This window comes from Ornithorhynchus anatinus, chromosome 3, assembly GCF_004115215.2.
Source record: "Ornithorhynchus anatinus isolate Pmale09 chromosome 3, mOrnAna1.pri.v4, whole genome shotgun sequence".
Taxonomy (NCBI): Eukaryota; Metazoa; Chordata; class Mammalia; order Monotremata; family Ornithorhynchidae; genus Ornithorhynchus; species Ornithorhynchus anatinus.
In genome coordinates this window covers 106,400,696-106,428,653 of record NC_041730.1, presented here as the reverse complement: position 1 = coordinate 106,428,653, position 27,958 = coordinate 106,400,696, and the positions used below count along the sequence as shown (strand labels likewise).

The following is a 27,958-nucleotide window of genomic DNA, read 5'->3' as shown; positions in this document are numbered from 1 at the left end:
TTTCAAAACTCATCTTGGCTGAGAAAACAATCCCTAGGCTTGGTAGACAACAGGGAGTTTTTGTTTGTTTTTTAATTGCACAGGAGTTTTGATCTTGATGAATCTCATGTCAGTGGAAACTGTTACAGTAACCAGAAACAATGATGCAATAGAAACTAATAGGTTAAGTGGCAAACGGTTTAAAGAGCAATCAGTCAACCAATGGCATATTTGAGGGCTTACTCTGTGCAGGACACTATAGTAAGCAGTTGGTTTTGTTGTCTTATGCTGTCAAGTTGTATCCAACCCATAATGACACTATGGAACATCTCTCCCAGAATTGTCCACCTCCATCTGCAATCGTTCTGGTAGTGTATCCACAGAGGGTTTGTGGTATAAATACAGAAGTGGTTTACCATTGCCTCCTTCCGTGCAGTAAACAAGTTTCCACCCTTGACCCTCTCCCATGCCACTGCTGCCCAGCACAGGTTAGTTTTGACTTGTAGCAGATTACTTTCCACTCACTAGACACTGGCCAAGCTAGGAATGGAATGGGTAGGCCTCTGCTTGACTCTCCCTCCCATAGTCGAGACTGGTAGAGTACTGGAATCTCACCAGGTGTGACTCTGAGAAGTGATCCTAAGCATTTAGGAGAGTACAGTGGTATTGGTAGACAGGATGCCTACCCATGAGGAGATTACTGTCTAGATATCACCATCACTGACATTTTTTTAAATTCAAATTCCTAATAGATGGCATGTCCTACAATAAAACTGTGTCTCATATTAATGATATTATCATGTCTTATACTAATAGTAGGTCCACCCCTAACAGAATACTTTTCGTACTCACTAGTCATTATTCCTGTACTACATTAAATACTGTGTAGTTTCAAAAGGCAAAGAAAATGAAAGGACAGTCCGTTACAGCTGAAGCACATCCTTGGAACCTCAGCAACATCATACTTTGATGTCCTGCCCTACAAATGTGCATAACCATTTCTCCTTTTACCCAATCTACTTACTCCAATCCATCCAAATTGAACAGGCTCCCAATGTGAGAAGAATGTTCCCTAATTCTTCTACCATATTGTATTCAAATTTTGTATAGAAAACATGTGTTCTAACCAACTAACTGTGATCATTATTCTAGATAATCATATTAATATCCCTCTCCTTTTCCCTTAATATAAAATTATTTCAGTCAAAATCTTATAATTGGCTATAATGGAGGTAGAGAGAGCAAAAATAGCAAATCTACAAACAACCTAATCCTAAAACATGTTAGCCAATCATTTTAATCATTCGGATTTACCCAGAGGTAATTAGAAGTGGTAAATTTGGTTCAAGCAAAGGGAACATATGGAACACTCCAAAATTAGGAAGGATGTTAGAAAAGAGCTCCAACTAATCCAAGTGTTGGTTACCCAGTCAAGGAGTAATTGAATGTGAGGTTTTGTTGTGTTCTTTTTTTTTTGGTGGGGGGGCTGGGGTACCTACAGGAGGTCTACAACTTGGCACAACAGTCAGGGACCTTCTGAAGCTGATATTATAGACATGCCAAGTGGACATATAACTAAGACACAACTGTTTTCCCTATTTAGTAGGGTAAAGAGTGTGCAAACCTACATTTAGTGATCAAGGGTTTTATGGTAAATTCTACAACATGAAAACAGAATTTGAGGAAAATCTCCTTAGAAAGTACAGGACCTAGGGAAAAGTCACCAGGAGAGATGAAAGCTAACAGAGTGCACTTTTTCTGTGGATCAGAAGCATCCTCTATATACAATAGTGAAAGTTAAAAACTATTTTTAAAAAGCTATATATAATTTACTGCAAGAGAGCTTTCATAATAGTTTATAGATTATTCATCTGTGTATTTTTTTTTTGTTACAGTTGTTTTTGTTGTTACCGATCTGATTTGTAAAGTTTCCTTTGTACTTACAAGTTCAACTTTCTAACTGTTACATTACTCCAGGTTGTTACCTAGAAAGAATATGAAAATGGCTAACAGTTATTCAAAAACAGCTATTATATTTCATGACAAAATGCAATTAAATTCTGTAAATCCTTTGTTATGGCTCTCTAGACTGTAAGCTTGTTGTGGGTAGGGGATACATCTACCAACTTTATTTTAATGTACTCTCCCAAGAGCTTAGTACAGTGCTTTGCACACATAAGCACTCAATAAATAGCATTGACTGATTGTTTTAGAGACTCGGTAATTATTGGAAAAGGCCAATTGCAAAGAGCAATAAAATCTAATAAATGAAATAATTAAATAATGAGGCTTTATTTTAACCATTCTTCATTATGACCAGCTTCTGGTTTTTATCCAATAACTAAAAAATGAACAACAAAACAATCAGTGAAAAATATATGACTAGCAATATGCAAAGTGATCAGCACTCACATAAAATGAGAGAGAAAAGATGATGCACAAAATCTGGAGCCTTCATAGAAATACATCAGCTAAAATCTTTTCAATAAGGGCTTTTAAAAAGTTAACTTATATTCTACAATTATTTCAAAAAACTTAGAAATCATGTCTTTATTGTCCACAGTACAAATACTAAGTCTAAATATTATTTCACAGTTATTACTGCTTGTTTTTTTCCTGCCCCTCTTTTGGATAATAAAAATATAAAAAAATTACCCAATCATGAATTGGGCATAATAAAACCATCTGCATCTTACTCATTGGCATTTATTGGTAGTTGGGAATTATTTATAACAGTACACTCTTACTGTTTACATCAATTATCATGTAAATAGTGAAATCTTTACTGACTGTTTTATAAATAATGCATGAGAGCCTATAGTCTTCAATTACAAGTGATAACCACTTGTCGCTCATAAAGGACAATGCATGCAGAATAAGGTATAGCTTGGATGCATCTGAAGAACAGATGTTTCAGTTTTCAGAAGTCTAATCAAAAGGATTCCAGTAGGTTTTTATTTACTGCATTAACATTCTGGAGACTTTGAAACCTGCATGTCTTCTTTCCCACACAGCTGTAAGGACAGTAATCTTCCAATATGACTTCCCCATATTGAGCCTCTCTACACTGATCATTGCTTAGAGAGGAACTCAATCAATTAGTGGTATTTACTGAGTGGTTCTCTGTGCAGAACAATATACTAAACACTTGGGAGTTGGTAGATGATGCCTATACACAAGCACCTTACAGTCCACAGGGGGAGGTAAGATACCTTCCTTACCCTAACTTTGAGCCCCAGGGAAGGGCTAGAAAGAGCCTGGATAGCACAGAAAGAAAGGGATTGACTGATTTTCCTTCCTAATACATCTCTTTCAATGATATTTCAATCAATTGTATTTGAGTACTTACTTTGTGCAGAGTACTCTACTAAGTGCTTGGGAGAGTACAATATAATGGAGTTAGTAGGCACATTCCCTATCCCCAACAAGCTTACAATCATTTTCCGGTCTATGTCTACTAAGAGGTATTCATGAATTAATTCTTTCTCATTCCTCACCACCCCTTCATTTCCTCTGCTTATAACAGTCTTCTTGGCACACTCCTTCATGCCTCTTTCCACACTCCTCTTTTACCATTCTTCTCATGCCCCACTACTATTTCAGTGGCCAAACTTTAAGGAAGGTCAAATGGGGTCAAATGGCCTGGATGTTAGATTGTTCCGTGCCTGTCAGCAAGCAGGATGTTGAGACTGCTTCAATCCTGGGAGGCAAGAGGAGGGCTGGAATGATCATGGGCCTCTTGGAAGGCTCCAGCCCTTTCAGGGAGCGGGCCTTCTTTATGTTGTCTCCGGTTTGGAAGGGGTTTGTGGGGGTTGGCCTCCTGACTGCTTCCCCCCAGCCACCCCCGCCACTCCCAATGCAACAATAGAATGTCATGTCAGCTGGGTGTCACTCCTATCTGTTGCCGGCAAATTCAGTGGTCTATGATTTGCCCTTTATTTATTTATTAAACAATCAACCATTAGTATTTATTGCATGCTTACCGTGTTCAGAGCATTGTATTAAGCACTTGGGAGAGGACAATAAAACATATTTGGTAGACACAACCCCTGCCTACAAGGAGCTTACAGGATAGATGGGGAGATAGACATTAAAATAGATTATTGATGTGTATATATAGTGTGAGGCTGAAGGTGCGGTGAATATTAAGTGCTTAAAGGGTTAAGATCCAAGTGCATAAGCATAGCAGAAGGAAGTGGTAGTAGGGGAAATGAGGCCTTAGTCTGGTAATGCCTCTTGGAGGAGATGTGATTTTAATAAGCCTTTGAAGATGGGGAGATGTGGTCTGATGGGGAACTAGTCTAGTCTAGTTCTAGACTAGAGGGATGTGTGGGAAAGGGATCTGTGGTGAGATAGACAAGATCAAAGTATTGATTTGCATCTCCCTCTTTCATCCACACTCGGCAGCTGAGAATTATGGTCATAAGTAAATATACAATGTTGGAAATCATTTCGAAGGTTTTCAGGAAATGCCAGGTTGTGTATTTCTATAACTAATTGATCTTTTACAATCCCATCAGGGCAAATAATGTATGCATGCACTATATACTATATACACTGTATGTACCCTATATGGAACATATTATATACTATATGGGTAGCTGTCCTTGGAATTTCAAGGAAACACTACTGGGAGTGAAATTCATCTATGACTACATGGCTGAAAAGGCTAATCCTGGACCCACAGTCCCACTCACAATGGGAACACAGCCTGTTGTATTACGTTTAATGTTTGCAGTGGCTAAGGCTATTTTTTATTTTGACTCTGCCTCTTGTTGTTTAGGAAGCTTACTCAAAACTGCCTCCCTGCTCTTGATAGCACAGTGCACAGAATAGAATAGGGCACAGGCTGCCAGAATATATTTTTGTAAACTGTTGTAGGAGATTTATACAACCCTTCATTTTGAAAGTCTAGATAATCTGTAGTAATTTTAATTGGTAGAATGTGGATATGAGAGAGTGTTGATAAGATCTAGAAATAAATGTGAAGCAGAAAGAGAGAAGTCCTATTAGCTTACATTAGTATCTATTCCCTATAAACTTAAAATATAACATATACAAGTAAATATACATATTTTGAATGTGCATACTATTTATTCCTATATATTTCTTTAGTATTCTTTAACGATACACAATGCTCTGCTCAGAATCAAGGATGCCCAGGAGTGCCTACAGCCTGGGTACAAATGATGTTTCCAAGGTGCACTTTTCTAGCCCCTAAAGGACATGGTTAGTTTGAGAACACTGAGTGGCCACAAAAGGACCTCACTTTTTTACAGAGGTCAAAAGGTCAGTGGCTTACTGTTGCTGAGGAATTCTATCCAGACAGCAAAATCAATTTGGACCAAAGACATTCATTACACTATTCCACTCCTCATGCCTCAGACATTTAATATATTGTTAGAAAGAAACCTATGAGCTCTTAGGCTTTACTCAAAAATAAAAGCAGGACAAGGGCTTTCAGTTAAATGTAAGGCAAGATGATGTTTTAAACCAGTCACATAGACATTTCTGTTGAGAAAGAGTATTGGAGGGCAATTAGATGCTCCATCCACTTTGGAATTTACCAGTCATCCCAGAGACTAGATCCTTTGTCAAATTGACCCTCCAAAATTATGCTACACAGTGAGATTCCCTAGAGCCAGAGGAGTGATGAAGGGAGAATTTCTATTTAAATTAGGAAGAAATCTGAAGTTCAAGAGGAATTGAATTTAGTCTCCCTAGACTAATTCTAACCAATTCTATTTTCATGCTGCAAAGCAGTACAGTGCTCTGCACAGAGTAAGAGCTAAATAAATACCACTGATAGCCTGATCGATGTTCTGAGGCTATCTACAGCTGTCATTTCATTAGCTTTCAAAGATTTTCTAGCTATTAGAAAATATTTATCTCATCTTTTCGGCTACTTGCCAGTAATGTGATTCAAGACAAGTAAAGAATAATAAAATACAAATCAAAACTTCAGGAAGTCATATAATTCATGAATCCCACTGCTACTTTAGACATCATGTATGGTGCAAAAATGGTCTACTGGAGATGATTCATTTGAAGTCAAACTGTCAAAATGACAGGACTTCACCCTATCAAAGTCATCCTCCCTTACAAATGTAGACACTACAACACTGAACAGAACAGTAACAACTGAACAAGAAGTCATTTCGGGAGGAATCCTGACTAGTGCCATGTATTGCGTGGGAGCCAAGTGATAGCAGTGCCATTACTTTACCACTGCCTGTGACCTCGCTCTGCCTAGCTGTAGAGCTAAAGTAAGTTTCACCAGGAAGGTGAATGAGCAGTCAAGGAGTTGAATCAGACCTTTGCTAGCTCTAAAATGCATTACCATCTGGCTCATCAGGTGAGCATAGATGGGCAGCTAAAATGTTGCTGCAGCTTTTAGAGGTGACTTTTAGGTAGCTACTTCACTGGCACAGTCACAGTCAGTTGACATTTAATAAATGCTCACTTAAACAGTAGGTACTAGACGGAAAATACACCATTCATGACCTGAAGCTTCTACCTGTGAGGGATTTTCCTCTGGCTAGGATATTTGTCAGAACACTTTTTAAAATATTTTTTCAGGTCCCGAGATGAGCAAACTGTGTATTTCTTCTTGAACAATAAATTCCAATTAAATAATGAAAGAGGAACTATTGTGTGTCCCTCAAAATTTCCCAAACTGTGGCTCCACTATCTTCATCTGAAAGAATTCAAACATAGACTGCTTCCCTTCATAGCTATTAAGAATGAGTATTTCTGCTATCCCTACTACAAGAACAGCCTTGACCGATTTCTTCGTTGTGGATTCCTACCTAGCAGGAGTAATTTACAAACATCCGAATAGGAATAGGTTTCTCAGAATTACACTCTCCCTACTAATTCACAATTATGTGAAAGCTTATATAGGGAAGAAGTCTGAAAAGCCATTAGCAATAATGTAAATAAGATTAGGTTAGGGAATGTATCAAAAAACTCTATTTTGTTGTATTCTCCAAGTGCTTAGTACAGTGTTCTGCATTTAGTAAGTGTTCAATAAATATTATTGATTGAAGGGACCTGATTTAGGAAAACTTTCAAATGGGAATTGAGCAGAAATGAGAAGACCTGAAGGAACATGATTTTAGTGAAGTAAAAGGAAGAGACTAAGATCAATTGAAGACCATATGTCTCGATACTGAATATGAAGCAGCAACATATAACAAGCTATGAGGTCCCAAAATGCAGTCGGAACACCAGAATTCAATCAAAACTCATACATCAGGTGTTTATATGAGGAGAATGGATGACATGGAGACATACAACAACTGCTCTAGACTGGCCACAAAAGCCAAAGGTTCCTCCTTCACCTCCCATCCTCTGTTGGGGTTCCTCAAGGGTCAGTTTTTGGCCCTCTTCTGTTCTCCATCTACACTCACTCCCTTGGTGAACTCATTCACTCTCCACGGCTTCAACTATCATCTCTATGCAGATGACACACAAATCTACATCTCTGCCCCTGTCCTCTCCCCTTCCCTTCAGGCTCGTATCTCCTCCTGCCTTCAGGACATCTCTACCTGGATGTCTGCCCGCCACCTAAAACTCAACATGACCAAAACTGAGCTCCTCATCTTCTCTCCCAAGCCCTGTCCTCTTCCTGTCTTCCTTATCACTGTGGATGGTACGACCATCCTTCCCGTCTCTCAGGCCCGCAACCTCGGTGTCATCTTTGACTCAGCTCTCTCATTCACCCCACATATCCAATCCGTCACCAAGACCTGCCGGTCTCACCTTTATAATATTGCCAAGATCTGCCCTTTCCTCTCCAGCCAAACGGCTATCTTACTGGTACAGGCTCTCATAATATCCTGGCTGGATTATATTGTCAGCGTTCTCTCCGATCTCCCTTCCTCCTGTCTCTCCCCGCTCCAGTCTATTCTTCACTTTGCTGCCCAGCTCATCTTCCTGCAGCACCGCTCTGGGCATGTCACTCCCCTTCTCAAAAATCTCCCGTGGTTGCCTATCAACATCCGCACGAAACAAAAACTTCTCACTCTAGGCTACAGGCTCTCCATCACCTTGCCCCCTCCTACCTCTCCTCCCTTCTCTCTTTCCACTGCCCACCCCATAGGCTCTGCTCCTCTGCTGCCCACCTCCTCACTGTCACCCGTTCTCACCTATCCCGCCGTCGACCCCTGGGCCACGTCTTCCCACTGTCCTGGAATGCCCTCTCTCCTCACCTCTGCCAAACTAACTCTCTTCTCCTCTTCAAAGCCCTGAGAGCTCACCTCCTCCAAAAGGCCTTCCCAGACTGAGCTTCCTCTTTTCCCTCTGCTCCCTCTCTGACCCCCTTTCACCTCCCCTCAGCTAAGCCCCTCTTTCCCCCCTTTCCCTCTGCTCCTCCCCCTCTCCCTTCCCCTCCTCTCAGCACTGTGCTCGTCCGCTCATTTGTACATATTTTTTATTACCCTATTTATTTTGTTAATGAGATGCACATCCCCTTGATTCTATTTATTGTTATTGTTTCAATGAGATGTACATCCCCTTGATTCTATTTATTGCTATTGTTTTTGTCTGTCTGTTTCCCCCGATTAGACTGTAAGCCCATCAATGGGCAGGGACTGTCTATTTGTTGCCGATGTGTACATTCCAAGCACTTAGTACAGTGCTCTGAACATAGTAAGCGCTCAATAAATACTATTGAATGAATGAATGAATGAAAAAGAGGAATTTTTTTTTAAAAAACCAACAGATGTCCTTTAAAGACATAGTGTCTAGAAACTTCAAGAATAGTATAGCTTCTGAAAACACCATATACCACAGTGACATAGTAGTGAAGGGAAGCAGCATGACCTAATAGATAAAGCACAGTACTGGGAACCAGAGGGTTTGTGTTTTAATCCCAGCTCCACCACTTGCATGCTGTGTTACCTTGGGCAAGTCACAACTTCTCTGTGCCTCTGTCACCTCAACTTCAAAATGGGCATTCAATACCCATTCTCCCTTCTTCTTAGACTGGGCCCATGTGGAAACTTAAAGCTTAGAACAGTGCTTGACACATAGTAAGTGCTTAAAGGCTATTAATAAAAAAACAAAAAAAGAAGAGTTGGAAAACCAAAGCAAAAGGCACCAGTCATTCTGGCATGCAAGATTTAGAAAGTGAGTAACTGTTTAAGAACAAGATTGCAACAGACCAGGACACCAAAATAGGGAAATGGAAATCATGTAATGCTCTGGGTCAGAGCAACAAAGCAAGGGGTAATTGTTCCATGCACACAATGTGGTTTATCAATCACATTCACATACATTGATAGAAAATCCCACTTTCAGTAGTTATATCTTCAAATACAAAAAGAAACTTTTTCGCACACACACACTTTTGCTATTGACAATAAATGGCAGCTAGAAGATGGTTTATCCAATAAATTTTGGATAATGAAGGGTACAGATTAGAAGTCAAATTAGAGTGTGGGCATACACTGATAACAGTAAAACAGAGAAGCTCAAGGTCGGAGTATGGTCATTTCTAATGGTTTTTGTTTCCTAAATAATGCTTCAGTAGGATTAGGTACAGAGCCGTACATGAGGAAATAAGGGGAAATGGATTGAGAAGGGACCAGTTCCTTGTTGAACATGGAAAGTAACTTTGTTGAACATGACTTAGAAATGCTAAATTGAAGGTTCAATAGGAGAAGCAGGGTAGAGCACGGGCCTGGGAGTCAGAAGGTCATGGTCTTTAATTCCGGATCTGCCACTTGTATCCTGTGTGATCTTGGGCAAGTCACTAGATTTCTCTGTGCCTTAGTGACCTCATCTGTAAAATGGGGATTAAGACTGTGAACCCTACGTGTGCCCAATCCAATTTGCTTGTATCCACCCCAGGGCTTAGTACAGTGCCTGGCACATAGTTAGTGCTTAACAAATACCATAATTATTATTTTTATTTCATATGATAGCAGGTGAAAAATAGCGTTATAAAGGAATATCAAAGAGCACCTTGATTTCAATAAGAACTTTTATTTAAAGTTGTTCACTGGTTTCAAAAATCAGAAACATGTAGATGCTTGCAGAATGGTTTTCTTATTAATGTTCTTGAAATGCAGTGAAAAAAGAATGCTATATATAGGTCATCATGGTTGGTGATAGAAACACAACTCAGGAGAAAATGTGAACTCTCAACTGAGTATTTACTGATCAACTCCAATACCACGAAGAAAAAAGAGAAACAATTTAGCAGGTTATGATTGAGAGAACACTGTGTTATAAAATTAATGCAATGGCATAAATGATTGTTTGCAGCAATTCATATTACTTAGAAATCCCTGGTTTCCATTTTGTATAACCACCTTGGTTTGGGTTTCATTTCAAGTGAAGGGCATCAGTAAAAAAAAAAAAAGATTTGGCTTATGGTTGGTGTGCAATGGAGAACTTAAAATCAGACACAAGTTGTAATTCCTTCAAGCTGCTACATTTCTTGCATCAAAAGCAATTTGATCTAAAAAAAATCCCTAAATGTTAAAGGTAAAAGTATGGATAGGATAAAAAGAGAATTTTTACAATAAGATCTTCCAACCCCTTTTTTATCGTATTGCATTTATTGAGGACTTGCTGTGTACAAAGTGATGAACTAAGTGCTTGGGAGAGTAATAATGTTGGTATTTGTTAAGCGCTTACTGTGTGCCGAGCACTGTTCTAAGCGCTGGGGGAGATACAGGGTAATCAAGTTGTCCCTCATGAGGCTCACAGTCTTCATTCCCATTTTTCAGATGAGGTAACTGAGGCACAGAGAAGTTAAGTGACTTGCCCACAGTCACACAGCTGACAAGTGGCAGAGCGGGGATTTGAACCCATGACCTCTGACTCCCAAGCCTGGGCTCTTTCCACTGAGCCACGCTGAAAGTGATGGTATTTGTTAGGTATGTACTATGTGCCAACCACTGTTCTAAGCTGTTCTAAGTGCTCAGACACATTCCCTGCCCACAAGGGGCTCACTCATTTCCAGATAACAACCAGGCAGATATGGGGCTAGTGAGATACATGTGGGAATTGGGAATCATCCACATGGATGTCATAACCAAAGCACGTATATGAGCTTTGGAGTACATAAGGTCCCTGAACAGGTGAGTAGAAAGTTAGAAGCATTTTGGGGGACACCTGCAGTTGGTAGAGAAGGGAATATGGTTTCAGTGGAGTGAAAGAAGAAGAAACCAGATTGTTTTGGGTCAAGAAGGGAGGGGAGAGACAGTGAATTCTCACTCTTTATAAGTATTCAGACCAGTTTCATTAAAAGCTTTATGAGAAATCCAAAAAGAACTAGTGGATGCTGAAGAAGATAGAACCAGTTAAATTGTATCCTTATATTCTACTATTTTCCCTAACGGAAACTGATTTTATATCTGTCTCCCAACTAATCTTTAAACTTCGTATGGGCAGGAGCTTAAGCTTTTAACACTATTGGATTTTCCCAATTGCTTAGTTCAGTGCTCTGGACAGAATAAGCACTCAGTAAACATCACTGATTGACAGAATGGCTCACTTGAAGAGTATCTACACTACCAACTGTGGACTGCTTAAACAATAACCCAACAGCATGCTTCTCCCACCTGGGCTGTACTACAGGGAAGGTTCAGCTGCTTCTGATGACAGCTATTTATCACAGGTGGCTTAATTATATATCTTCTTCCCAACAAGAAATATCAAAAGGACATATTCGGAATACTATTAGGGGAAACCATGCCACTGTTAACATCGGCCACGTTACATAAACCATCTGAAGGTGCTGAGAACAGAAAGAAAAAATCAACTAGACAAATTTAAAATGTGTTACTAGTGCAGTGTTCAGTATTTAATATGTTGCTTGTCACATAATATGGTTTTGACAGTAATAATTATGATGACAGTGATGATAAATATTTTTGGAATTCAATGATGTGATGAAATACATAGTTGTCCTTTGAATTTAAAGAAGACAACACTTACGGTGAAATTCACCCTTGAATGGATGTATATCTATAAAATCAATGTGGTACACAGGGTGCATACCAAAAATGCTGCACTTTTCATATGCTTAATGTTTGCAGTGTTGTTTTCTCTTTGGCTTCCTTGCCTCTCATTCTTTTTACAAAGTTTTTCCTTGAAAAAATCCACGCCTTTCTTGAGCCATTCTGGTCTATCTTCAGCAACAGACTCAGTTGTTAGTTGGGAAGTATCCTCTGTTTTTTCAGTTCTCCTCACTTTAAAAACCAGCAAGGCCTAGTGGAACAAACACGGGTCTGGGAATGAGAAGATCTGGTTCTAATTCCTGCTCTACCACTTGTCTGCTGTATGACCTAAGGCAGGAGATTTAATTTATCTGGGCCTCAGTTACCTCATCTGTAAAATGGAGATTAAATCTCCAATTTAGACTGTAAACCCCATGTGTGGGATGGAAACTGCATCCAACCTGATTATTTTATATCTACCCCAGCATGTAGAAAAAGTAAAATTATTCATTACTGTCATAATGGATGATATTTAAATTTCTTAAAACACATATTATTAATACCTATATGGACCATGTATATGTGTTAGATAGGTATTCTCCCAAACACTTAGTATAGTGCTCTGCACACAGTAAGTACTCAATACCATTGATGATGAATGTAACAAGAACTAGGCAATTAAATAAAGTACTAATTCCCTATTCTCTGAAGCTGTAGAAAGTATTTTTTTAGATGTGTTTCAAATACGTAGACAATCCTTTCTCCAATTACAGAGAATGGGAGAAGAGAATTTTCTTTATTGCTCACTTCTTAACCATAGTATATGCCTGTGTATTATTTTTGGCGCTTAAGGCACCCAGAAGAATATACGTAGCAAGTGTAATAATATTTCTATGACAAGAGACCTGACCTTACTTGAGAAGGCAGTTGATGTGCAACAACAGAACGCCTAAGGCTACTGATGGGCACTACCTGTATGCAGAAGAAAGGGATCAAATAAAGATAAAGCACAGGGCAAATCGAAGCTCCATAACAAATTCTGAATATATCTATGAAGTGACCAAATATCTTAAATCATGAAAGAACTCTGTGTTTAAAACATTGGCTAGAGAAGCAGACAAAGTTTAAATGAGATGAGGGAAAGCAAGATTGGATGCATGTCCAATGGCCAACATGAAGTTAATAATGACTTGGTCCATAAATGGAACGTATAATAGAGACATGATTAAATGAGATTTTTAGACTCACATAAATACATGCAAAAAGTGAACATGTTCAAGTAAAGTTAAAAGTAGCCCTTTTTTTTCCCCTCCTGTTGCCATGCTTGGAAATAACCTAGTAATAATACTACTTGTCTTATGCTGCGAGTTCTATCCGACTTAAAGCAACACCATGGACATATCTCTCCCAGAACATCCCACCTTCATGTGCAATTGTTCCGTTAGCATATTCGGAGAGTTTTCTTGCTAAAAATATGGAAGTGGTTTGCTACTGCCTCCTTCCACGCAGTAGCATCCTTCCGCGAGTCTCTGCCCTCAACTCTCTCCCATGCCTCTGCTGCCCAGCACAGGTAAGTTTTGACTTGTAGCTGATTGCCGTCCACTAGTAAGCCACTGCCCAAGCTAGGAAAGGAATGGATATGCCTCTTCTTGACTCTCCCTCTCATACTTGAGACTGGTAGAGTACTGGGAACTCTCCAGGTGTGATACTGAGAGGGGAACTACCATTACTATTATTGTTACTATTAATAATTATAATAACAATGATAATGATTGAGTCAGCCTGGAGAATACATTCCAGGGAGCAGAAAATCAGAAATCTGTCATTTCAAGTTTGAAACGTGATTTTCTTTTGGATATGAACACTGCAAAATCGCAAGGATGTGTGTGTGTCGTGTGTGTGTGTGTGTGGCCGTCTGTCCAGTTTCCCACTGCAAACTCCAGTCCAGGATTCTCTAACTCTAACTTCTCTAATACCAATTTACTTACTGTCCCTCACTCTCACCACGCTTACCATCAAACCTCTTGCTCACATCCACTCTCCTTCCTGGGACTCCCTTCCCCTACATATCTGACAGACTCTCCCTAGTTTCACCACTTTGTGGATGATTCCCAACTCTACATCTCCAGCCTTGACCTGCTGTTGAACTTACTCTTCAATAACTGGCATTATTAACTGACAGGTTCCTTCCTTAGTTTTTGAATATAACATCAGAGGACAAGGCTTTCAATTTAATTTCAAAAACATTTTAAACACTTTGAAAGTTTAATGAAAATACAGTCATTTGGAAGACATTTTCAGGAAGTGAGGATAACAATAATTATTATTATTATTTTGGTATTTGTTAAATGCTTACTCTCCAGCACTGTACTAAGCAATGGGCTAGATACAGGATAAATATGATTGAAAATCTGATTGAAAGTCCTTTTCCACACTGGGGTCATGGGCTAAGTAAGAGGGAGAATTATCTACTCCCTTTTTGCAGGTGAGAAAACTGTGCCACAGAGATAATAATAATAATAATGTTGGTATTTGTTAAGTGCTTACTATGTGCAGAGCACTGTTCCAAGCACTGGGGTAGATACAGGGTAATCAGGTTGCCCTACGTGGGGCTCACAGTCTTCATCCCCATTTTACAGATGAGAGAACTGAGGCACAGAGAAGTTAAGTGACTTGCCCACAGTCACACAGCTGACAAGTGGCAGAGCAGGAATGTGAAGTGATTTGGCCAAGGTCGTACACTAGGTGAGTGCCACATCCAGCATGTGCTCTTTCCAAGTCATGTTGCTTTTCTAGTTCTATGAGATTCAGATAAGAGGAATATTCAGAAATATATCTTTCTCTATCGTCAATGCAAATAAAACCCAGAAAGAAATTAAATAAAAATTATAACTACTGAGATTGACCAATAGCCACTAAAGATAAAAAAAGTATTGATACCTAGTGCTGTCATTACTGGGTCAAGTGTCATTCTTTGCTCTTGTATGCTGAGGGACAGAGTATGAAGGGTAAAATGAAGAACCACTCCTCTAAAAAAGACATTTAAATATATGTGATTATTTGATATATTTGATACATTTGATGCATTTGATTATTAATAGTTCAAAGACAGGCAAACACAGTGTCTTTGAAAGCTCAGAAATTGTATCTTAAAAAAAGTGAAACCTGAACAGCTACCTAAAAAAGGAATGAATATTATCAAAATAACAACATTTTATCATATAACATTCAGACTAAGAGCTGATTTTCAAATTCTTTGGATTTTTCATAGAGATAATCATTTACTTTTCACAAAGTCCCTATAAACATAATTGTAAAATTAGTTTAATCAAATTAATCACACCGGTAATCATCATCACTTGCAATTTGTCAAGAAAATATGTCTCCTTAATTAAATAAGCACTCATACCATTTAAAGCTTTTAGTTGAAGAGCTGTTCTTGTCAACATAATTCCAATTTACTATAAACAGTACCAATAAAGATAGAATACTGTTATTTTACTTTACCGAGAGTGTAGATGATTCCAACAAAAATAAGCGGACAATTGGTAAAAGAATACACACATTATCTGACAGAAGAATCAAAAATATTCATTGTCAAATATTTCTTAAATCATAATGCTAGTGCTTTAGTCCTTGTGGAACAAAACCCAGCTCAGAAAACCACGTAATTATCCCATTCACAATGCAATTAATAATAATAATAATTGTTAAATGCTTTCCATGTTCCAGGCCTGTTTACTTATTTTGATGTCTATCTCCCCTCTTCTAGATGGTAAGCCCATTGTGGGCAGGGACTGTCTCTCTTTATTGCTGAACTGTAATTTCCAAGCACTCAGTACAATGCTCTACACACAGTAAGCACTCAATAAATATAATTGAATGAATGAACTGTACAGTATGAACTGTATTGGGGTAGATACAACAGATCAGGTTAGACACAGTCCCTGTCCCACATGGGGCTCACAGTCTCAATCCCCATTTAAAGATAAAGCAAATGAGGCACAGAGAAGTGAAGTGACTTGCCCAAGGTCACACAGCAGACAAGTGATGGAGCGAAGTTTAGAACTCATGATCTTCTGACTCCCAGGCCCATGCTTCTGACTCCCCCTATGCCATGCTGCTTCCCATTGATAGCAAAGCTGAAGTTTCGACATGAAGCATCTCACGTTCAGTCAAGTAACAAGCACAACCATCCACTCAGCCTTCTAAATCAATATTTCAAAGATAATAGGAGCAGGACACATATCTGTAGTAGCAAAAGAAGCAGTCCTAATAGTATTTACTGAGAACCGACTGGGAATCTACAACAGAAAGAAAAGACATGTTCCCTGTAAGTGGAGTTTACATTTGAAAAAGGATAACCAGGGTAAATAACCAAATGTTCAATTAAATAAACATACATACCGAAGGGCTATGGTGTATTGGAAATTAATCAGGAAAAGCTTGTTGGAGGAGATGGAACAAGGGGAAAACCATGGCTGACAGACTTGGTGCAATAGAGGGAGCTTAGTTAGGATCATGGGAACAGCATGAATAAGGGAAGGAAGATGGAAGAGTTGAGATTGAGGTAGAATAAGGTTTACTTCAGCAGAATCACGAGAGTGAGCTGAAGGATAGGATGTGAAGAGAGAAGATAGGTAAAATGGGAAGAGTTGGCAGACAGTGTTGCAGCTGACTGTGACTCGTTTTCCTTGATGTGGAAGAAAATGAGAAACCAATGGAAGTTTCACTTTCTAAAAGTACTTGCCCTCGGGCTTTCTCCCTCTCTATCAGCAGTATTCAACCACTCATTCTCTTATGGCTCCTTACTTTTTGCCTGCCACATTACTCACACCATTCATTCTAATAATGGTTTCCTTGGATCCCACTGTGCACTCCACTTATGACTCAATGGTGAAGATATTTATTTCATGCCAGCAGCAGCAGAGAGGAGTTCCAGGGTGATAAACAGCATGAGCGAGGGGATGGTGACAGATGGGCTGAGTGAGGTATCACTAAACGTTTGCCTTCAGGACAAGGAAGAGAATGAACTGAAGAATAGCATGTGAAATAGATTGGTTATATTGAATGGGGAAAGTTGGTAGACAACCTGGAATCCAATAGTGAAGTTGGAGGAAAATAGGAATCTACTGATGATTTTAGTGAGAGGGAGATGTGAGAAGGGAAATGCGAGAAGAGAGAGGTTTCAAGAATATGCTCCTTGCAAACAGTATATACCAGAGGTTGGAAGGCTGGAGGCAAGAAAAGTGGTACCATAGTCTTGCCACAACAGGACGGAATCTTGGACCAGTGTGACAGTAGCTTGGATGGAGAGGAATGAACAGATGTGTTAGACTGTTGTGTGGGAAAAACTTATAAGATTTAGAAATAGCTTGAACATGAAAACTGATGGATAGTGAAGAGTTGAGGATAATAATAAATAATAATTACATTATTTGTTAAGTGTTTAGTATGTGCCAAGCACTGTTCTAAGTGCTGGGATAGGCACAAGGTAATCAGGTTGTCTCTCGTGGGGCTCACAGTATTACATTTTACAGATGACATTACCAAGGCACAGAGAAGTTAAGTGACTTGCCCAAGGTCATGCAGCTGACAAGTGGTGGATGCAGGATTAGAACCCACATTCTCTGACTCTCAACCTTCTGTTTTTCCACTAAGCCACGTTGCTCAGTACCTGCTTCCATGTCACTAAGATTGCAGGATTTTGGGACCAAGTCGGAGAGTGAAGTCATCAGCAAAGATAGGAAAGTTGGGAGTTAGAGTAGACTGAAGAGGAAAGATGGATTTAAGTTTGAGGTGCTAGTGGGATAACCAGGTGGAGGTGTCATGGAGATGAGGAGATATGGGATTGGAGGTTAGAAGAGAGGTTGGTGACATGAAGCACATTAGTGAGACATCTGCATAGAGGTAATAGTTCAAGTGAATGGATGAACAGCTGAGGTGAGTATAGAGTGAAAAAAGGAGAGGACTCAGAAAAAGTCATGCAAATTGCCCAAAACTACGGGACAAGGTGGACAAGGAGCAGGCTAACCAGAGAAGTATTGCTCAGGGAAGACAGGAAAACCAAATGAATACTATATCAGTAATACTGAGGCCTGACAGTATTTCAAGTTGAAGGTAGTAATCAAGTGGGAAATGCAATGGAGTCAAAAAGAATTAAAATAAGGAAGCTCAAGAGACTCAGCTGTAAGGAACTCTTGGGTGACTTTCGAGAGTGTAGTCTCAGTGAAGTGAAGGGGTCCAGTGAAATCCACAAAAATGAACCTAACCTTTCTTGAACACAGTTTTAAATATCTAAAAATGTTGCTTAAGAATATCACAGTAACATTTCAGAAGGCCGGACAAAATTAAGCTTTGAAAGCCAAATAATTTTAGAAACATTTCTTCCCTGAAAAATAAAATGCTGAACCACAAGGAAAACATTTCAAGTTCTCATTTCGAAGCACTGGTGGGTAATTCATTAATCAAATTAACATTACTTCCACAGCATTGACTGTGCTCAGATATAGATAGTATCTTGTGAAAAAACAGTGATCAGTGTCAAGAAACCTTCATTGGCCTGTACTTTAGTCATAATAACCAATAATCTTGATTTTCTTTTAGAATATGTAAATACCTTCCAAGGAACAACTAAAAAGTAGAAAGGTACTTGAATTGCTGTTTACTTAGTGATTATGTAGGCACCTGAAAATTGAGAAATATTTTTGTTTTTATCTAGTGCAGACCTACCCTCAAGGGAGTTACATAGTTCAGTACAGTTCATTTGTTCAGGCTAAACAAAAAAAAAAATCAACTTGAGATATTTTAATAATTCTGTATTGGCTGGAGACAGGAGGTGGGAAGGGATGAAATGCCAAGGGGTCAGTGTTACTCCAACCAAAGTTTGTAGTCTGGTAAATTTTTTATAGTTGCTTATGAGGCTAGAGAAATACTAATGAATCATTCATAGCACAAAGTTTAAATTCTTGAACTTTTTACTATGTATATGGGAGGAAATTCAGCTCCACTTGGAAATTAGTGCCTAATATCTTGATTTAGAATCTGAGATCTATGTAATTGGTTCACAGGAACCAAAAAAAAAAAAAACAAAAAAAAATCCTTGAGCCAGTGATATGAATCTTTTCCCTTTTCCCCACTCATTTCAGAAATAATAAGATTGTTTCATAAATTGCTGAGTGTCTACTGATTAAAGGTGGTTTTGGGGGTTTTTTGGGGTTTTTTTGTTTGTTTTTAGTGGGCAGGGAATGTGTCCATTTCCCAAGTGCTTAGTAGAGGGCTCTGCACATAGTAAGCATTCAAGAAATACAACTGAATGAATAAATGAATGAATAATGGATAAATTTTAGCACTTTGTGTCATTGTAGGCGGCACCACCATCTTTCCTGTCTCACAAGCCTTTAACCTTGGCATTATCCTTCACTCATCTCTCTTATACAACCTGCATACTCAATCACTAAATCCTCTCAGTTAAACCTTCACAGCATTACTAAAATACGCCCATTCCTCTAAATCCAAACTGTTACAATGTTAATCCAATACTGATCCTATCCCTCCTTAATTACTCTATCAGCCTGCTTGCTGACCTCCATGCCTCCTGTATCACCCCTCTCCAGTCCTTAATTCACTCTGCTGCCTGGATCATTCTTCTACAAAAACATCCAGTTCACACTTTTCCATTTCTCAAGAACCTCCAGTGGTTGATCATCTAACAGAAATTCCTTATTATCAACTTTAAAGCATTTAATCACCTTGTCCCCTCCTACCTCACTTTCCTGCTCTCGTACTGTAATCTAGCCCTCACACTTCACTCCTCTAATGCCAACCTACTCACTTTAACTTGATCTCATCTATCTCTCTGCAGACCTCTTGCCCATGTCCCATCTCTGGTCTGGAACACCCTCCCTCTTCGGATCCAACAGACAATTACTCTCCCCACCTTCAAAGCCTTATTGATGGCACCTATCCTTCAAGAAGCCTTCCTTCTTCTCTTCTCAATCATATTTATTGAGTCCTTACTGTGTTCAGGGCACTGTACTACATACTTGGGAGAGTACAATATAACAGTCTCTAGACTGTGAGCTCATTGTGGGCAGGAATGTAAGTGCTTGTTGTTATATTGTACTCTCCCAAGCACATGGTACAAAGCTTTGCACACAGTAAGTGCTCAATAAATACAACTCAATGAATGAATGAACAGACACATTCCCTGCCCACAATGAGCTTCATTTCCTTTTTCCCCATTACCTTTTGCATCACCCCGATTTGTTCCCCATATTCACCCAACCTTCAGCCACACAGCACTTATTTACATACACATAATTTATTTCTCTATATTAATGCCTGTCTTCCCCTCTTGACTGTGGTCTTCTGTATACATCCATAATTTAGTTTATTTATATCAATGTCTGTCTCCCACTCTAGGTTGTAAGATTGTTATGGCCAGGGAAACTGTCTAACAACTATGTTATATTGTACTCTCCCAAGTGCTTATTGCAGTGCTCTGTACACAGTAAGCACTCAGTAAATACAATTGATTAATTTACTGTCTAACACTGTTGTAAGCACTGGGATAAAGTTAATCAGGTCAAACACAGTCCCTGTTCCAAATGAAGCTCACATTCTAAGTATTGAAACTCCATTTTACCGTTGAGGAAACTGAGGCACAGAGAAATGAAGTGACGACCAAAGTTAATAATAATAATGTTGGTATTTGTTAAGCGCCTACTATGTGCAGAGCACCGTTCTAAGCACTGGGGTAGATACAGGGTAATCAGGTTGTCCCACGTGAGGCTCACAGTTAATCCCCATTTTACAGATGATGTAACTGAGGCACAGAGAAGTGAAGTGACTTGCCCACAGTCACGCAGCTTACAAGTGGCAGAGCTGGGAGTCGGAACCCATGACCTCTGACTCCGAAGCCCATGATCTTTCCACTGAGCCACGCTGCTTCTGCAGCGTTACACAGCAGACAAGTGGCAGAACCACTCAGACCCCCTGACCTGTGCTCTTGCCACTAGGCCTGACTGATTTCCTAGGTTTTGGGGTGAGATACCCAGGACCAGGTCAGAATGAGGCTTTAATGTGGGAGGGCAAGGAGGAAACAGGTTATATAGACAGATGTATAAAAATAAGAAGGGACTGGCAGTGAATAAGACAGTCAACAGTATTTATTGGATACTTCCTAAATGCAAAGGATTATGCAAAACATTTCAGAGAGTAGAGCAGAAACAAGATACAAGGTCTCTTGATGCCACAGATTGAAGAGAACATGAAGTAAGAAGGAAGGAGTGTAATGTTTACGCTATTGAGAGGTGCACAGGGGAAACCTTGTAATTAGCCATATCCAATTTCATTGCTTCTGAGTTCATGCTCATTCCCCTAAACTCTCCTATACCTTTGAACACCTCCAAATACTCCATGGGGATAGCTATAATTTCAAAGAAGTGTTGTACGTTCTAGCTTTAACTGTTGCAAAACCCAAGTTAAATGACTTGTCCAAAAATCACACAAGGCAAGTAGGGGTAAAGTGGGGTTTTACATCTCCAGTCCTGAACTCTTTCCTTCTCTGCAGTTACCCTGCCTTCAGCACATCTCTACTTGAATGTCTCACTGACACCTCAAATTTAACATGTTCAAAACAGAGCTCCTCATATTCCCATCCACACTCTGCCATCACCGACTTTCCCTTCACTATAAATAGCATTACTATTCTATCTCACAAGCCCATAAATTCAGCATTATACTTGACTAATCTCTCTCATTCAACCACATATTTAATCTGTCACCAAATCTTGTTGGTTGAGCCTCGCAACCTCACTAAAATCCACCCTTTCCTCTCCAAACTGCTCCCACATTAATGTAAGCACTTATCCTGACTTTATTACTGAATCAGCTTCCCTGCATCTTCTCTCTCTCTATACCAGTCCATATGCCACTCTGCTGCCTGGCTCATTTTTCTACAGATCCATTCAGTCCATGTTTTCCTACTCCTCCAGGGCCTTCAGCCCATCCATTTCTTGATCAAACAGAAATTCCTTACCATTACCTTTAAGGCACTCAGTCACCTTGGCCCCTCCTGTTATCTCCATGATTTTCAAAGTGTAACCCAGCCCAACCACTTCACTCTAATGCCATCCTACTCACTCTGCCTCTCTCTTGTCTATTTTGCCACTGACTGCTCACCCACATCCTGCCTCTGGCCTGGAACTCCCTGCCTCTTCATCTCCAACAACTGTTCACTCTCCCCACCTTCTAAGTCTACTGAAAACACATCTCTTTCAAGAAGTCTTCTGGAACTACGGCTGAATTTCCTCTTCTCCCAATCCATTCTGTGGCATCCTTGAGCTAGGATTTTTACTCTTTATTTACCCCTCATTAACTTCCCAGGACTAATGAGAAGAATGACAACCACGAGAAGCAGGTTATGGCACAGTGAGTAGCAGCATAGTGTAATGGATAGAACATGGGCCTGGGAGACAGAAGGTCATGGGTTCTAATCCCAGCTCTGCCATTTGTCTGCTGTGTGACTGTTGGCAAGTCACTTCACTTCTCTGTGTCTCAGTTACCTCATCTGTAAAATGGGGATTGAGACTGGGAGCTCCATGTGGGACAGGGACTGTGTCCAAATTGATTTTCTTGTATCCAACCCAGCACTTCCATTGCAGTGCCTGGCACAAAGTAAGCACTTAACAAATACCATTATTATTGTGATTATTATGCATCTATCTGTAACTTAATTTATTTATATCAATGTCTGTCTCCCCGTCTAGATTATAAACTGCTTGCGGATAGGGAATGTGTCTACCAACTCAGTTATAATGTACTCTCCCAAGCATTTAGCATAGTGTTCTGCACCCAGTAAGCACTCGATAAATATGATTGATTGATTCATTCATTGTTTGAGGAGAAATGGTGCATGGGAAGAAGCTTAGGAAGGGACAAACTGAGCTTCTTTGACACTTTTATTTTCCTCTGATTCACAATGCTTGATATTTCTCTTGACACTGTGTGACTTCATAATGAATAGCAAACAGTAGTAGGAGGCAAAGAAGGATTAGTAACAAATCAAACAGTGATATTAAAGGTGACTAAAGCCAATGTCTACACATCTGACACTGGCATTTGTGCTTAAATATCATTTGTTGAGCACTGGGTTTTTTATTGATTTTACCAGTGAAATTACAAAGATTTGGTTTCTCTCACAAACATTAGACTTTTCTCCCTTATCTTCACCGAAAGGCTCTGTTCTATCTGCCTCTCCTCATCTTCATTCTTTCTTGCTTTTCCAACTGCTTATTCACACATATCCACAAACTATTAGAAGAAAGTTGGGTTTGTGACACATTATAAATTTAAATTGTAGCATATTTGTTGCTTAGAATAAAAGTAATTAAAGTCTGGAGGCAAAATAGAAATAACAAATGCAGTATGCATTTTTGTGTCATGTTGGAAACAAGAAAGATTACACAATATGTTCCACCTTAGCAAAAAGTGGAATCAAAGAAAGACTATGACATACAAATAATTGTTTTCAAGGGAACTGTTCTATTTTGATTTAATAGCTTTCTTGAAAGACAAAGTGTTTTTAAGTTATATTTAGGGAAAATATTTAGGCAGAAATCTCACTTTGGTGATATGCTCATCATATTTTCATCTGACTTTAGGAAATTCATTCAGCTAGTGGTGACCTTTTTTTTTTTCAGAAGCCATTAGTATGGGGGCTTCTTATTTTCAGTCCTTCGAGTATGTAAATCGAAAGTCTTTGTGTTAAGAAGCAATCACCTTATGGGCAAATCCTCAACTTCAGCTAATGTGTTGTATTTTCTTTCCATACTCTCTAAGACCATGAAATGATTAAAGGAGCCCTAATGAAGCAAGGCATTCAAAGGTGCCTAGAGAGATGTTTAGAAGAAGTTAGCTGCTAACAGCTGTACTCAGGAGAAAAGAAGAAAGCTGTTATTACACCTAATTCCTCAATGAAGTGGAAAAGTCACTACCCCAATCAGCAGATCAAGCTTTTACCTCTCCAGACTTCTGTAAGGCTCATCATACACAACTCCTCATGTAATCCTGTAATGTTATCCTTCGAAAGACTATAATAAAGGTTAAAAATAGAAGAGTGATGTTTATCACTACAGTCTGAGGTTGTCAATTAGTCTAGGCTTTTATGTGCTATGAGACTTGGACCGTCAGCAGGAAACACATTCAGTTCCATTAGCATCATCTACACATCATACTTAACATTATATGGAAGGGAAAGGTTAGCCACAACAGTGTATGGTTAGGACTAAGGGAAACAAACCAGTGTACAACCTACACAAATGCAAGCTCCACAAAAGTGGCTTTAAGCTTGCTCAGTTCCACTTTTCCTAAGGGAAGCCCCATCTCACCCAGAAAAAACGAGATATATTCAAAACATAAAAGGAGAAATGTATGAACATCCAGAGCAAGTAAAGATGACAACTAAAGAAGAGGCGGAAAAAGGGATCTACATAAAAAAGGCAACCTGCTCAAGTTCAATTTAGTGTCCTTGAGAATAGCCACCCCAATATGAATAATACTAATAATAATGTTGGTATTTGTTAAGCCCTTTACTATGTGCCGAGAACTGTTCTAAGCACTGGGGGAGATACAAGGTTATCAGGTTGTCCCAGCTGGGGCTCACAGCCTTAACCCCTATTTTACAGATGAGGTAACTGAGGCAATGATAAGTTAAGCGACTTGTCCTAAGTCACACAGCTGACAGGTGGTGGAGCCAGGATTAGAACCCATTACCTCTGATTCCCAAGCCTGGGCTCTTTCCATTGAGCCAGACTGCTTCCCCATTAAATTCAACATTAAATGTTGTGGGCTGAACCACAGTTTGAGAGGTGTCTGCGGGAGACTGACTCCCCTCTGGTGACTCACGGGCAAGCAGATTGCCCAGACATTTTGGACCTACACACAAAGTCCTAGAATACCATTATCTCACCAGCATTGAATCAGTGCTCACAGCATACAACTCCGCCAGGTCGAACACATGAAAAGAACAGGCAGCATCAGAATATCCAAACAGCTGCTTTATGAGAAACTGAAAGAGGGTACAGACAACCTCAAAAGGCAGAAAAACATCTTCTGATGAAGATGTGAAGAAGCAAAATCTCAAACAATTTGACAGAGCAACAAGCTCTTAAGAGACCCCTGCATCAGACAGACAACTCTGTCAAGCAGAAATGAGGAGAGGGATTGCTTTTCTAGAGCACAAATCTCAAGGTGAATGGAATGCAAGGAAGCAGAATCAAAACCTGAGACAGGTGAGTTGCAAAATAACACACTAGCATGACAAGGATCTTTCTGTTGTTCTAAACGATAAAAGAGGGTCCATTAATTTCACACAAGTGTTTTCAACCATGCTTGCACCCATGGATAGGACATATGTGTGTGTGTGTGTATAAATATAATAATGGTATTTGTTTAGTGTTTACTATGTGATAAGCACCGTTCTAAGTGTTGGGGGGAGGTACATGGTAAGCCGATTGTCCCACATGGGGCTCATAGTTTAAATTCCCATTTTACAGACAAGGTAACTGAGGAACAGAGAAGTTAAGTGGCTTGCCCAAGGTCACACAGCAGACAAGTGTGCAGCTTGGATTAGAACCCATATTTTCTGACTCCCAAGCCAGTGCTCCTTCCACTAAGCCACGCTGTTTCTCTTATATAAACATATGTATATTTTATATATATATAATATACACCTTATATATAAAATTATTCCATATTTTCCATATCATTTTTCAAGAGTTATGGAATAAATCCAAATTTATAAAATGTTGATCTATAGGAAAATGCACTCTTGTAACACCATTCACAATACATCTTTAAGGAACCAGTTGTGTCTTAGTGTATGCCTGCACATTCTTTCTTATTAAGCTCTTCTACAAATATCTGTCTTGTCAATTTCATCCCACTGGTACTATTTACAAAGATGAATCCAAAGTTGCTATGGACTGTAGATAGCATAGCCCTTATGTCTTTAGCAGTTATTTACTTATTTTCATTAATGTCTGAAATATAAGCTCTATAAGCTCCTTCTGAGGAGAGAACTATCAATTCTGTTGTATTGTACACTCCCAAGCACTTAATAGAGTTCTCTCCACACAGTAAGCACTCAACAGATATCACTGATTGACTGAATGTAGACAGAACCAAAGTAAACAAAGAGTAACAAAGGAGTTCTCTGGTTAACCCAAATTGTGAAGCTGTATGTCTGATCTACCATCATAAAAGAAGAAAGATGAATTGATTACATTCCTGATATGGGCTGTGAGGAGAAAGTTAACCAGCAACTAGACAGAACTGGATAACATTATTTAATGAAAATGTTCTCAATGGCATTTCAGGGTTAAACTCATGAAGAATGAATAAACGTTGTTTTTTCCAATGTGAATTCAAAAGGGCAAAACATCTAGATGTGAAGGACAGACCGAGGCCTTGAAGAATCACTATCCCAGTGGGATATGGGAATGTGTCTATCTTATTCTGAAAGAATCTGCTGTTACAAATGTGCTTCTTCTATACAAGCATTTAAAATGCAAAGCATGATGCCTGCTTCAGAAAAGGAAAACTTGTCAGGAATAAAAATTAATTCATGTCAGCAAGACCAATATTGTTTCCTGAAAATTAAAGAGATAAATATTTAACTATCAAATAACTTTCCTGGTGTGTCTTGGGCAAAAAAAAAAAAAAAGCACTGAAAAAATGATCTGTAGGATAAAGCTCAAGTGTATTCGCTTTTAGTATTCTTAAAAAAAAAAAACCAAGACTTTCCCACAAAGCCAAAAACCATTTTGAAATTCTCTCTATTATTAAATAAAAAAGAGGGGGAGTGATGAGTGTCATGTGAATAGAAAGCGTTACAGTCAAGAGAAATTATGACAGCAGGTTCCAGAGATTGATATCCCAATTAAGTGACAAGATTACTCTGAAGATTAGCATAAAGCCCAATAAAAAGCAGAGAAGCTTCCTAAACTTATTAGGAATACATAAGCACAGAGTTTTATTTATTCAGATGCACCCCACTGGTCTCCTACTGGATTATGCCTGTTATTTAATACTCACCATGCCTCCAAAAATATAACAAGAATGAAAACCATACCGTATAAAAATAAATTGTGTATCATGAGATCCTAATAACTGATGCTGGTACTTCACAAGCACTCTCTAGCACAGCAAAAAAACAACTCTGTTTCGCTAAAAATATCTTTGCTCGTTTTTCTCAGAATTCCTTTCCTTTGTTCTCTATGTTTGGGGAAACTTTATTCAAACCAATATACCTAAAAAAAAAAAGTTTTGTAAAGAAATTGTACAGATGAACCGCCTCAAATATGGTTTGGGAAAAAATGCTATCGTTCATTTGAGAGATTAAACAAGTCATGTGCATAAATAAATATGTTTAGGTTTGTATTACACCTGTATTACACCTTTATAAATTTTGTAATATTGGAGAAATTGACAATTACCAAAAAACTCAAAGAACTAGCAGGAATTCAAAAACATCACCCTGTGCAGATTCTTGCTTACAATGAAGTTTATGTATTCATGTAAACAGTTAAAGACAAAAATTAGTTTGCAATTTACCTTTAATTCTTCAAAAAATTCCAAAAATCCTTTTGGTAGCCAATTCTAATATTCCATTACCCCATTATTTCTCATATATTGCTTTATACTCTTGCTTTTTGGTTATTTCTGTCTTGTGGAATTTTGCACATGGGAAATAACTGGTGAGCCATCTACTTTTATTAATTCTTCATCAATCAATGGTATTTATTGAGCACTTACTATATGCAAAGCACTCGTCTAAGCACTTGGGAAAGAGTAAAACAGTACAATACAAAAGGCATATTCCATGTCCACAAGGAGCTTACAGTCTAGAGGAGGTGTTTACAGTCAAGAAAACTATGCTCTAGACTCCCATGTGCTTGAAGTCAGATGTTACCCTTCGATTTCTATCTCCCAAGTAAAATCACGGAACTCTTCTAAGTTAC

The 27,958-nt window shown here is 38.9% G+C and overlaps 1 protein-coding gene and 1 non-coding gene across 2 annotated transcripts in view; both read right to left on the bottom strand.

The window, feature by feature from the left end:
- PCDH15 (protocadherin related 15) overlaps window positions 1-27,958 on the bottom strand; it is a 913,479-nt gene that overhangs the window by 608,461 nt on the left and 277,060 nt on the right. The window lies entirely within an intron of this gene.
- On the bottom strand, window positions 478-615 carry LOC114810983. Its single transcript, XR_003758669.1, has one exon. It is a non-coding gene; the product is annotated as a small nucleolar RNA SNORA7 (small nucleolar RNA).